The following is an 11,870-nucleotide window of genomic DNA, read 5'->3' as shown; positions in this document are numbered from 1 at the left end:
TGGTGGACACAGTCCTCTTAATGTACCCCAGGATACCATTTGCCTTCTTGGCCATAAGGGCACATTGCTGACCCATGGGTAACTTGTTGTCCACCAGACTCCAAGGCCCTTCTCCATAGGGCTCATCTCTAGCAGATCACCTCCTAACTTGTACTGATGCAGTTTAATATTCCTTACCAAGTGCAGGACTCTGTACTAATCCTTGTTGAAACTTATTAGGTTCCTCTATGCCCAGCCCTCCAGTCTGCCCATGTCTCTGTGAATGGCTGCACAGCTTTCAGATGTATCAGCCAAACCTCCCAGTTTAGTGTCATCAGAAATCTTGCTGATCAGACACTCTGTTCTTGTTGTGAAGAGGTTATTAAATTTAAGAATATGAAATATGAATTATGAAAATATTATTTTTATTATCAAACTATTAATAACCAATGAATCTCCAACTTAAATACATGTTCTAGAGCACACTCGTGAAACACATTCCATCAGTGGCTTAGTGTTATGATTAGAACTTAATTGAACTATCTACAATTTCTATATTTATATAACAAAGGGTGCAGTTCTGATGCTTGGCCACTAGATGGTCACTTGGTGGGATGCAGGTGGCTTCTGGCTATATACAGCAATATTATAATTTTTCTATGCATCAGAGATTAATCTGCTAGATCTGGATACTTTGAACTGAGTGCTAGTGGATGGAAAGCATGTGGAAGATACTCTGTAGCTGTCGTTTGTAGTAAGGTGGAGGTCTGGCAGACTACTGTCACTGGACTGGTTCCTAGTTGAGTTGGATGGCAGCGTTGGGTTACTGTCTCCTCTCTCCACAGCAGTGCAGAGGGAATAATGGAACCTGGGCTTAGCACGGAAGCAGGTTGCCTTCAGGACTTGGTCCGTTCCCTCCAGACAGTACGGATCGGTCCTGGTTGGGATCAGCCTGTGGGGTCGGCCCTCAGAGTCGGCTCACACGACAGAGCAGGGTGATGGTTGCTGGTAGGTGGGCTTGGATGTTTCTGATAAGATGACAGCAGACAAACGCTATGGTGTCGGCTGGCTACGGCAATTGTCGGGGCTGATGTAAACAGCCTCAAGGAGAGAATTTAGGAAGGGCAGGTCCTGCCTCTCCAACCTGATCTCCTTCTATGATCAGGTGACCCATCTGGTGGACATGGAGAGGCCTGTGGATGTAGTCTACCTGGACTTCAGCAAGGCCTTTGACACCGTCCCCCACAGTAAACTGCTGGCTAAGCTGTCAGCTCATGGCTTGGACAGCAACACTCTGTGCTGGGTTAGGATCTGGCTGGAGGGCCGAGCCCAGAGAGTGGTGGTGAATGGTGCCACATCCAGCTGGCGGCCGGTCATCAGTGGTGTCCCCCAGGGATCAGTGCTGGGCCCCATCCTCTTTAACATCTTCATTGATGATATGGATGAGGGGGTTGAGTCAGTCATCAGCAAGTTTGCAGATGACGCCAAGTTAGGAACAGATGTTGGTAGTTAGAGGGTTGAAAGGCTCTGCAGAGGGACCTCGACTGACTGGATAGATGGGCAGAGTCTAATGGGATGGCATTTAACAAGTCCAAGGGCCAGGTGCTGCACTTTGGCCACGGCAACCCCGTGCAGAGCTACAGGCTGGGGTCAGAGTGGCTGGAGAGCTGCCAAAAAGAGAGGGACCTGGGGGTGCTAATTGACACCCACCTGAACATGAGCCAGCAGTATGCCCAGGTGGCCAAGAGGGCCAATGGCATCCTGGCCTGCATTAGGAAGTGTGGCCAGCAGGAACAGGGAGGTCATTGTGCCCCTGTACTCTGCATTGGTTAGGCCACACCTTGAGCACTGTGTCCAGTTCTGGGCCCCTCAGTTTAAGAAGGACATTGAAACACTTGAATGTGTCCAGAGAAGGGCAATAAGGCTGGGGAGAGGCCTTGAGCACAAGCCCTATGAGGCTGAGGGAGCTGGTATTGTTTAGCCTGGAGAAGAGAAGGATCAGGGGTGACTTCATTGCCCTCTACAACTACCTGAAAGGTGGTTGTAGACAGGAGGGGGTTGGTCTCTTCTCCCAGGCATCCAGCACCAGAACAAGGGGACATAGTCTCAAGCTGCGCCAGGGGAGGTTTAGACTCAAGGTGAGGAGAAAGTTCTTCACTGAGCGATTTGTTCGTCATTGGAATGGGCTGCCCAGAGAGGTGGTGGAGTCACCGTCCCTGGAGGTATTCAAGAGGAGACTGGACATGGCACTTGGTGCCATGGTCTAGTCGTGAGGTCTGTCGAGACAGGTTGGACTTGATGATCCTTGGGGTCTCTTCCAACCTTAGTTACACTGTGCTACTGTGATACTGAGACTGTGTCCACTTGTTCTGGTGCAGGCTGCCTGGGAGAAGAGACCAACATCCGCCTGTCTATAACCCCCCTTCAGGTAGTTGCAGAGAGCACTAAGGTCACCCCTGAGTCTCCTCCTCTCCAGGCTAAGCAACACCAGCTCCCTCAGTCTCTCCTCATAGGGCTTGCGTTCCAAACCCCTCACCAACCTTGTTGCCCTTCTCTGGACACCTTCCAGCAAGTCAACATCCTTTCTAAACTGAGCAGCCCAGAACTGGACACAATACTTGAGGTGCAGCCTAACCAGTGCAGTGTACAGGGGCAGAATGACCTCTCTGCTTCTGCTGGCTACACTGTTCCTGATGCAGGCCAGGATGCCATTGGCCCTCTTGGCTGCCTGGGCACACTGCAGGCTCATCTTCAGTCTACCATCAACCAGCACCCCCAGGTCCCTCTCTACGTGGCCGCTCTCCAGCCACTCTGACCCCAGCCTGCAGCACTGCATGGCGTTGTTGTGGCCAGTGTGCAGAACCTGGCACATGGATGTGTTAACTCTCATGTCATTGGATTCTGCCCATCTGTCCAGCCTGTCGAGGTCCCTCTGCAGAGCCTCTCTACCCTCCAGCAGATCAACTCCTGCCCCCAGCTTGGTGTCATCCACAAAGTTACTGATGATGAACTCAATGCCCTGATCCAGATCATCAGTAAAGATGTTAAAGATCATTGGGCCCAGCACTGATCCTTGGGGCACACCACTAATGACTGGCTGCCAGCTGGATGTGGCCCCATTCACCACCACTCTCTGAGCTCAGCCTTCCAGCCAGTTTCTAGCCCATTGCAGTGTGCTCCTGTTGAAGCCATGGGCTGACAGCTTGGCCAGGAGTTTGCTGTGGAGGATAGTGTCAAAAGCCTTGCTGAAGTCCAGGTAGACTACATCCACAGGCCTCCCCACATACACCTTGGGCAAGACAGGCATTTGTTTATTTTCTTCACCATGGACTTGCCTGCACTCCCTTCTTTCCCCTAGATTGCTGCCTTCAGACTGGTGGGGTAAGGCTAGAGTCGGTACTTGCCTGCCTTTCAGTACTTTTTGATAGGTGTTCCTGACTCCTCTTCAGGGCAGTCAGAGTGTGGCTCCACCAGTGTGGTGGTTTGAAAGGAAAGGCTCTGCTTTCCCTCCCCCACTGCGAAAGAGACCACGGCTAAACCCAGTGGGAGAAATGAGAGTATATTTTACAAGGAAACAGATTATATGTAACACAACAAATACAGGTATTTTACAATATATACAGGAATATACAGCAAATGAACTCAACCAGAAACCAGACCCCCCACAGAGGGGGCTTCCCCCTGCGCCCCCTTCACCCCCCTACCTCCCTTCTCCCCCAAAAGAGGTAGAAGAAGAGATGAAAAGGGAGTTAGTACAGCAAGCGGAGGCCTATGCACAGGGAGTTAGTTCTTATCTTAGTTGGCCAGAATCCCAGAAGCAGATCCAGCCGAAAGGGACAGCGAAGGAAGGAAGACTGAGAGAAAGTCCCCAACTCCCCTGGCTCCAATCTCTCCTCCCCCAATCTGCTTGATGGTTGTGCTGCTGTTCCTCAGTAGCTTTGCTCTTAGGAATGTGAGCATCAATGTGTCTCACTTTCACTGGAATTCTCTCGATTCGATCAGCAATGTCTTGCCACAGGTTGGCTGCCCAGATGGGTTTTCCTTTCCTCTGTCAGCCATACCTTTTTCAGTTCTTTAGCCAACCCCATAGAGCATTGGCTACCATCCATGAGTCGGTGTAGAGATAAAGCTTTGGCCATCTCTCACGCTCAGCTACGTCGAGAGCTAGCTGGACAGCTTTTACCTCTGCAAACTGACTGGATTCTCCTTCTCCATCCTTCGCCTCTGCAACTTGGCGTGTTGGACTCCACACTGCAGACTTCCACCTTCGCTTGTTCCCGACGAGACGACAGGAACCCTCTGTGAACAAAGCATATTTCTTCTCATCATCTGAAAGGTCATTGTAAGGAGGAGCTTCCTCAGCACGAGTTACTCTCTCCTCTGGAGGTTTAGCACAGTTGGTATCTTCAGGCCAACTTGAGATCACCTCCACCAGACCAGGTCTTTCAAGATTTCCCATTCGAGCTCTCTGTGTTATCAGAGCCATCCACTTAGACCAGGTGGAATCTGTAGCATGATGTGGTGTGGAACCCTTGCCTTTGAACATCCAATTCAAAACTGGCAATCTGGGAGCTAAGAGAAGTTGTGATTCAGTTCCAATCACTTCAGAAGCTGCTTTCACTCCTTCATAGGCAGCTAGAATCTCTTTCTCTGTTGGAGTGTAATTAGCCTCTGAAACTCTGTAACCTCGACTCCAGAAACTAAGAGGTCGTCCACGTGTCTCACCTGGAGCTTTTTGCCACAAGCACCAGGTTGGACCATTGTCACCTGCAGCCATGTACAAAATGTTCTTGATGTCTGGACCATCTCGGACAGGTTCCAGACCCATTGCTTGAACTACTTCTTGCTTTATCTGGTCAAAGGCTGCTTGTTGTTCAGGTCCCCAGTGGAAACTGTTTCTCTTTCGAGTCACATCATACAGAGGTTTCACAATCTGACTGTATCCAGGGATGTGTAGTCTCCAAAATCCCACTATCCCCAAGAAACGTAGAGTTTCTTGCTTGTTGGTGGGATTTGCCATGGTAGAGACTCTATTTACCACATCCACTGGAATGTGACGGCGTCCATCCTGCCACTGCACTCCCAGAAACTGGATTTCTGTCGTAGGACCTTTCACTTTGTCTCTCTTGATGGCAAAACCTGCATTCAGAAGAATGTCCATGATTTTGTTACCTCTCTCAAAGAATTCTTCAGCAGTTTTACCCCTGATGATGATATCATCGATGAACTGGATGTGTTCTGGAGCACCACCTTCCTCCAGAGCATCATGGATTACTGCATGACAGATGCTGGAGCTGTGGATCCAGCCCATTGGCAGTCTGTTGAAAGTGTACTGGATTCCTCTCCAGGTGAAAGCAAACTGAGGCCTGCATTCCTCTGCTATGGGAATAGAGAAGAATGCATTAGCAATGTCTATGGTAGCATACCATTTGGCCTCTTTGGATTCCAGCTCATACTGGAGTTCCATCATGTCTGGTACTGCTGCACTCATAGGCGGTGTTACTTCATTCAGGGCTCGGTAGTCCACTGTCAGACGCCAGTCTCCATTCGGCTTTCGCACAGGCCACACTTGGCTGTTGAAAGGTGAATGATTTTTGCTGATGACTTTCTGACTCTGCAGCTGACGAATCAGATTCTGAATGGGCAACAAAGAGTCACGGTTGGTTCTGTGTTGTCTGTGATGCACAGTCTGAGAAGCAACCGGCAACTTAATGTCCTGAATCTTGTGTTGTCCCACAACTGCAGATTCATCAGAGAGTTCAGGTCTAGCTGACAGCTTCAGCTTTTGTCCATCAATTTCTACAGAAGCTACTCCAAAAGCCCATTTGTAACCCTTAGGGTCCTTGAAACGCCCTTCTCTCAGAAAATCAATTCCCAAAATACAAGGTGCATCAGGTCCGGTCACAACTGTATGCTTCTTCCACTGCTTACCAGTTAAACTTATATTAACCTCTACCTTACTTAACTCTTGAGATCCACCAGTGACTCCCAGAATAGTTATGGACTCTGATCCCTGATAATTTGATGGCAATATGGTGCACTGAGCTCCTGTGTCAACCAAGGCCCTGTACTTCTGAAAGTGTGAAGTGCCAGGCCACTGGATGTACACATCCCAATAGATTCTGTTATCTCCATTATCCCTCTCCTCCCCCTGGCGGGAGGCAGGGCACCCCTAATTATGGGGAACATTTCCACAGGTGCAACGAGCACACTGTGCAGTGTTAGAACTGGAGTCACTGTTGGAGCTGTCATTGTTGTCCTGGGGAACTGTGGAAGCAACAGCTACCCTTCTGGTATTGCTACCCTGGGTTCTGCCACTTTGCAGTTCCCTCAGTCTCCTGAAAAGATTAGAAGTTGGTTGACCATCCCACCTCTTCATGTTCTCAACAAACTGATCACACAGGGTAATCCAGATAGTCCTACGTGATTGCCTTGGTGGTCTGTTTTGGTTTGGCTTGTTTTGGAATGACCTCCTTGGAGGACGCCTATTCCTCACAGCTGAAACCTGCACCCACCTGGAGGAAGAATTGGAATTATCTCTTTGTGCCAATTGGCATATGGAATCTTTGATTTCATCCTTCAGCTCTCTCATGCAATCCTTTATCTCACTAGACAGAGCTTTAATGGCTGAAACCAAAGAAACACGTGTCATGCTATCATCCAATTGTCTTAGTTGATCAGTGAATTGGCCAACCGTAGGAGAATCTCCACCATAATTTCTTGCCACAATTCTACTTGCCAAAATGTTTGCATAATTGGAAGGAGCAAGTTTGATAAGCTTTTTAGCAAGACCAGCTGCCACAGGAATGTCATCAGGGTTCAGAGTATCATGGTCACCATAGAGTATCTCTCTAACGGCAAACTCTCTCAGACACTTAATTCCCTCATCTAGGGTAGTCCAGGGCTTAGGATTCCATGGAAGATCATCTCGGGAAGGGTATCTCAGGGAAACCGCCATTAAAAGGCGTATCCACAGATTAACCTTACTGAGAATCCTGGCTAGATGTCTATCCATTCCATTATCCTTTGAGAGAGTTCCTAGCTGAGCTGCTGACTTGTCTCCAACTATTAGAGCTGGAGCACCTGTATCATAACACCTAGCAAGCCAAGATAGGATGGGTTCCTTATCTGCTCTGAGGTAATCTTTGCGGACATTGCGAATCTCCTCCCTCGGTGATGAGCATTCGGTGATGTCATCTTGCTCTCACATTTTCCTGAACCTTTTGTCCCCATAATCCTGCTGTCACTCTCCTAAGGACCTCTTTAAGCTGAAAAGCACCACTGCCAGCTGCTGTCTTAGCTGCATCTCCATCCTGTGATGATCTCAATAACTCAGCTATATCTCTAAGACAAATCTTCTCTTCATCTCCAGCAGGCCCTTTCCTAGCAGAGGTTCCCTCACCAGGATCAGTCTGTCTAGTAGAGGTTCCCTCACCGGGATCGGTCTCCTGCTCTTCTCCTCCATTAGCTCCACTAGCTCCTGGATCAGCTTTGGCCTTTCCACCTCTGGTCTTTAAGACTGCTACTTGTTTAACTGGAGCTGTGTTTGAATTTACAGCCATCCTGATAGAAGCTGACAGGTCCTGATCTAAACCAGCCGCTGTGGGGGCCCCTTCCGGTCCTGTCATGGCGGATGGAAATGACCTTGCCTCACTACCGGTCGCCATCTTGGGAATGGGAGCCGCCCCTGGCTGCTTGCCAAAGTCATAGAGTGGAGCATTTAACACAGCTTTTCCAATAGGTTTTGCTATTTTTCTAACTGACGCAGCCCCTTCCTCGTCACTCGAGGACTCTGGGGCAGATTTAGAGGAACGCCTACGCTTCCTAGATTTTTGCTTAATCACAAAACATGGTCGAGAAACCTTTTTCTCTCTATGTAGAGCCCACAGCAGATAGACATTAATTATCAGCAACAGCAGGATTACACCCGTCAAATAAATCACCTTAAGATCCCAGCCAGCACTTAAAGTTACTCTTTGACCTCCTGAAGCGTTAAACTCCCTTATCTCGATCGGCAAAGTGGAAGACGTTCTATTGCCGTAATTAGTGAGCCGAAAAAAACCCAAACAGTGTTTATACAACAGCTGAATCCTATGCATAAACCACAAATAGATTTTACGCATTAAATATTTACCTATCTGGTCTAACATCAATCCGATGCAGTACCGGTAGACCAACATGCCACAGACCGAGAAGAATAAACGTTCTAAAACCCAGAGCACCTTCATTTCGTTTCTCTGGCTGAGACAAGCAATAAATCAACTTAATTACTTAATTACCCGGCCCCACGTTGGTCAGCCAAAAAAAAAAAAAAAGTGTGGTGGTTTGAAAGGAAAGGCTCTGCTTTCCCTCCCCCACTGAGAAAGAGACCACGACTAAACCCAGTCGGAGAAATGAGATTATATTTTACAAGGAAACAGATTATATGTAACACAACAAATACAGGTATTTTACAATATATACAGGAATATACAGCAAATGAACTCAACCAGAAACCAGACCAGAGGGGGCTTCCCCCTGTACCCCCTTCACCCCCCTACCTCCCTTCTCCCCCAAAAGAGGTAGAAAAGAGATGTGGACGGTTAACAGGGCAGGAAAGGAAGAAAGGCCTTGCACAGGGAGTTAGTATCTTATCTTAGTTGGCCAGAATCCCAGAAGCAGATCCAGCCGAGAGGGACAGCGAAGGAAGGAAGACTGAGAGAAAGTTCCCAACTCCCCTGGCTCCAATCTCTCCTCCCCCAATTCTACCAATGAAATTCATTTAGAGTACCAAAATATTTTATAAACATTTAGCCAGTGTGCCCCTTTCTTAAAGGCACAGTGTCAAACGGTCACATGAGTGTAAGATGAAAGCACTACTTTCTGTTAGTCATACTAAAGAAAGTTAAAACATTGTGAATGAAAAAAAAAAAATTAAAAAAACATTGCATTTTCTGAAATGCCTTGATGTTCTAGTACAATCTTGTCTGAGATCACAAAAACAACAAGAAAAAAAGGGAATTATCTAATCTTTTATTTTCCCATAGGACTCATTCCTTAGCCAAGAAAAAATGTCACAAACATCATCCAAATTCTACAGCTAAGTAGCTTTTGACTCTTCATTCTATTCTGATGTTTTCTTCCCTGTCTTTCCAGATTTATGAGTAAAACCCACTGTTTTTGAACATCCACCATGAAATACAGTCTATGGCAGAGCGCAGATGTGGGTTGTTTTATTTTGAGTTTCTACATTTTGGGTTTCTACAGTATAAGTTTCTACAGTTTGTGAAGAAAAGCAAAATAACATTATTCAAGTGCTATTTAAGAACATCATCAAGGAAAGGTAGGAGGAAACAAATTTTATGTATCCATACATGTTTGCAGTGTTAACTTTCTGACCATTCCCATGAGCATCCAGAAAAGTAAGAAACGGGACAAAGCAGCCAGTTTACCTAGACCTGGACTACCTTGTTTCTTCTTTGTCCATTTCATGACAAAAAAGAAACAAAATTATACTAAAATCATCAGAAAGCAAATATAATTAAAGTCTTTTAAAAAGTTAAGAAGAAAGATACTGGCAACTACAGATCATTCAGCCTCAACTCCATCCCTGGAAAGATGATGTAGCAGTTCATTCTGGAGATCATCTCTAACCACATGGAAGAGAAGAGGGTCATCAAGTGTCATCAACATGGATTTACCAAGGGGAGATCTTGCTTGACTGATCTGATAGCTTTCTAGGAAACCATGACCAAATGAGTAGACAAAGGAATGTGGATGTCATATACTTTGACTTCAGTAAGACTTTTGATACTCAGGTAAATGTGGCACAGATGATTGGTCCATGAGGTGAATTGAGAATTGTCTTGACAACAGAGTTCAAAGGGTTGTCATCAGTGGCATAGAGTCAACTTGGAGGCCTGTGGCTGGTGGTGTTCCCCACTGATGTACTGAGTCCAGTTTTGTTTGGTATCTTTATCAATGACCTGGATGAGGAGATTGAGAGCACCCTCAGCAAGTTTGCTGATGAAACAAAACTGGGGCGATTGGCTGACACCTGTCAGCCTGTGATGCCATCCAACAAGATCTGGACAGACTGGAGAGCTGGGTGCAGGCAAATCTCATGAAGTTCAATAAGGACAAGTGCAGGGTCCTGCAGCTGGAGAGGAATAACAGCAGACACCAATACAGGTCAGGTATTTTCCATCTGGAAAGCAACTCCACAAGGAAAGACCTTGAAGTCCTAGTGAGCAACAAGTTCTCCATGGAAAAGCAATGTGCTCTTGTGGCCAAGAGGGCCAATGGTATCATGGGATGCATCAAGAAAAGTGTGCCCAGCAGGTATACGGAGGTTCTTCTAGTCTGCCCTGGTGAGACCACACTTGGTGTATTGTGTCCAGTTTTGCGCTCCCCAATACAAGAGAGACAAGAAAGAGTCTAACAGAGAGCCATGAGGGTGATTAGGAACTTAAGCATCTCCTTTATGAAAGGAGACTGAGAGGTTTGAGGCCATTTAGTCTTGAGAAGAGAAGACTGAGAGGGGACCTGATCAATATGTATAAATATCTGAGGAGTGAGTGTCAAGAGGAAGGGGCCAATCTCTTTTTGGTGGTGAAGCATAATAAGACAAGGAACAATGCACACAAACTTGAACATAGAAAGTTTCACCTCAACATGAGGAGAAATTTCTTTACAGTGATGAAGCATTGGAACAGGCTGCCTAGATGGGTTGTGGAGTCTCCTTCTCTGAAGACTTTCAAAACCCATCTGGATCCATTCCTGTGCAGATTACCCTAGGTGATCCTGCTTTTGACACAGGGGTTGGACTTAATGGTCTCTAGAAGTCCCTTCCAACCAAAAGCATTCTGTTATTTTATTCTGTGAAATACAAGGCTCAAAGTTGAGAATTGCAACCAACTGGTAAGAGAACAACAGTTAAATAAGACCCTTTTCTCCTTTTGATACATTGCTTTGTTGTTCCCTATGCTCTTCATCTTGTTATAACACAGATGAACTACAGACACTCACATTCATCACTAAGGGATGTTGCACATGTGAAAAGACTGGCCTAGAAAGCTGGGTCTGACTCATGACAGTAAGAATTGCCCAGTACAGTTTCTTATATAGCAGGATATTTAAATCCTGCAGCTTAACAATGCTGAATTTTATAAGATTTGTAACAACTGGCCATCATGAACAGCACTTACTCTTTAACTGTACAAAACATGACTGTCTTTTACCAATGTCTGACCCTATGAGGTATCACTCTTAATGTGGTTGTCTGAGACAAATTCCTCACAGATGAAGATCTTTGTGATGATATTCAATATTTATTTAGAGGCACCAGTTGTAGCCTTACAACCTTCTTCTGGAAGGTTGTTTTCCTCTGGAATCTTGCAAAAATCTTAAGGTTTAATGGTCTCTTACTCTCTTTCTTCAAATGACTCTATCCTTCAGGAAGATTTATGCATAGCTGTCAAAACCTGCTAGATTTCTATCCCTCTCTTTCTCTCTCTCTTCTTCCTACTCCTTAATTTCAGAGCTGATTGTCAATGTTTAACAGTTTATTTTTCATAATTATATAGTGAGCACCTCACCCTTTCCTCAACAGTGGATCACATTCTGCTTTCATATGAAAATCCTCTCAGTCAACAATTTATCAGGAATATGTTTAAACAAGAACAAAGACAGCTAATCAATGTAGTTTCCTAAAATTACTTATTCCTGAGTTGCTGATTTTGCTCCAGTGTACCTCTTATAATTTTCTAGGAAAACATAGTTTGCAAAACAACTGAGAAAAATATGAGTAATAGTATTTGCATATATTAGTTTATTATTATAGCAGTGAGATCACTGGAGTTGACTGTTATGGGTATAAACACTCTTCAGTCTTCTTACCAACATCCTTCTAT

This window comes from Dryobates pubescens, chromosome Z (assembly GCF_014839835.1).
Source record: "Dryobates pubescens isolate bDryPub1 chromosome Z, bDryPub1.pri, whole genome shotgun sequence".
Taxonomy (NCBI): Eukaryota; Metazoa; Chordata; class Aves; order Piciformes; family Picidae; genus Dryobates; species Dryobates pubescens.
The sequence above is the reverse complement of the archived record's forward strand: the minus strand, read 5'-3'. Positions refer to the sequence as shown.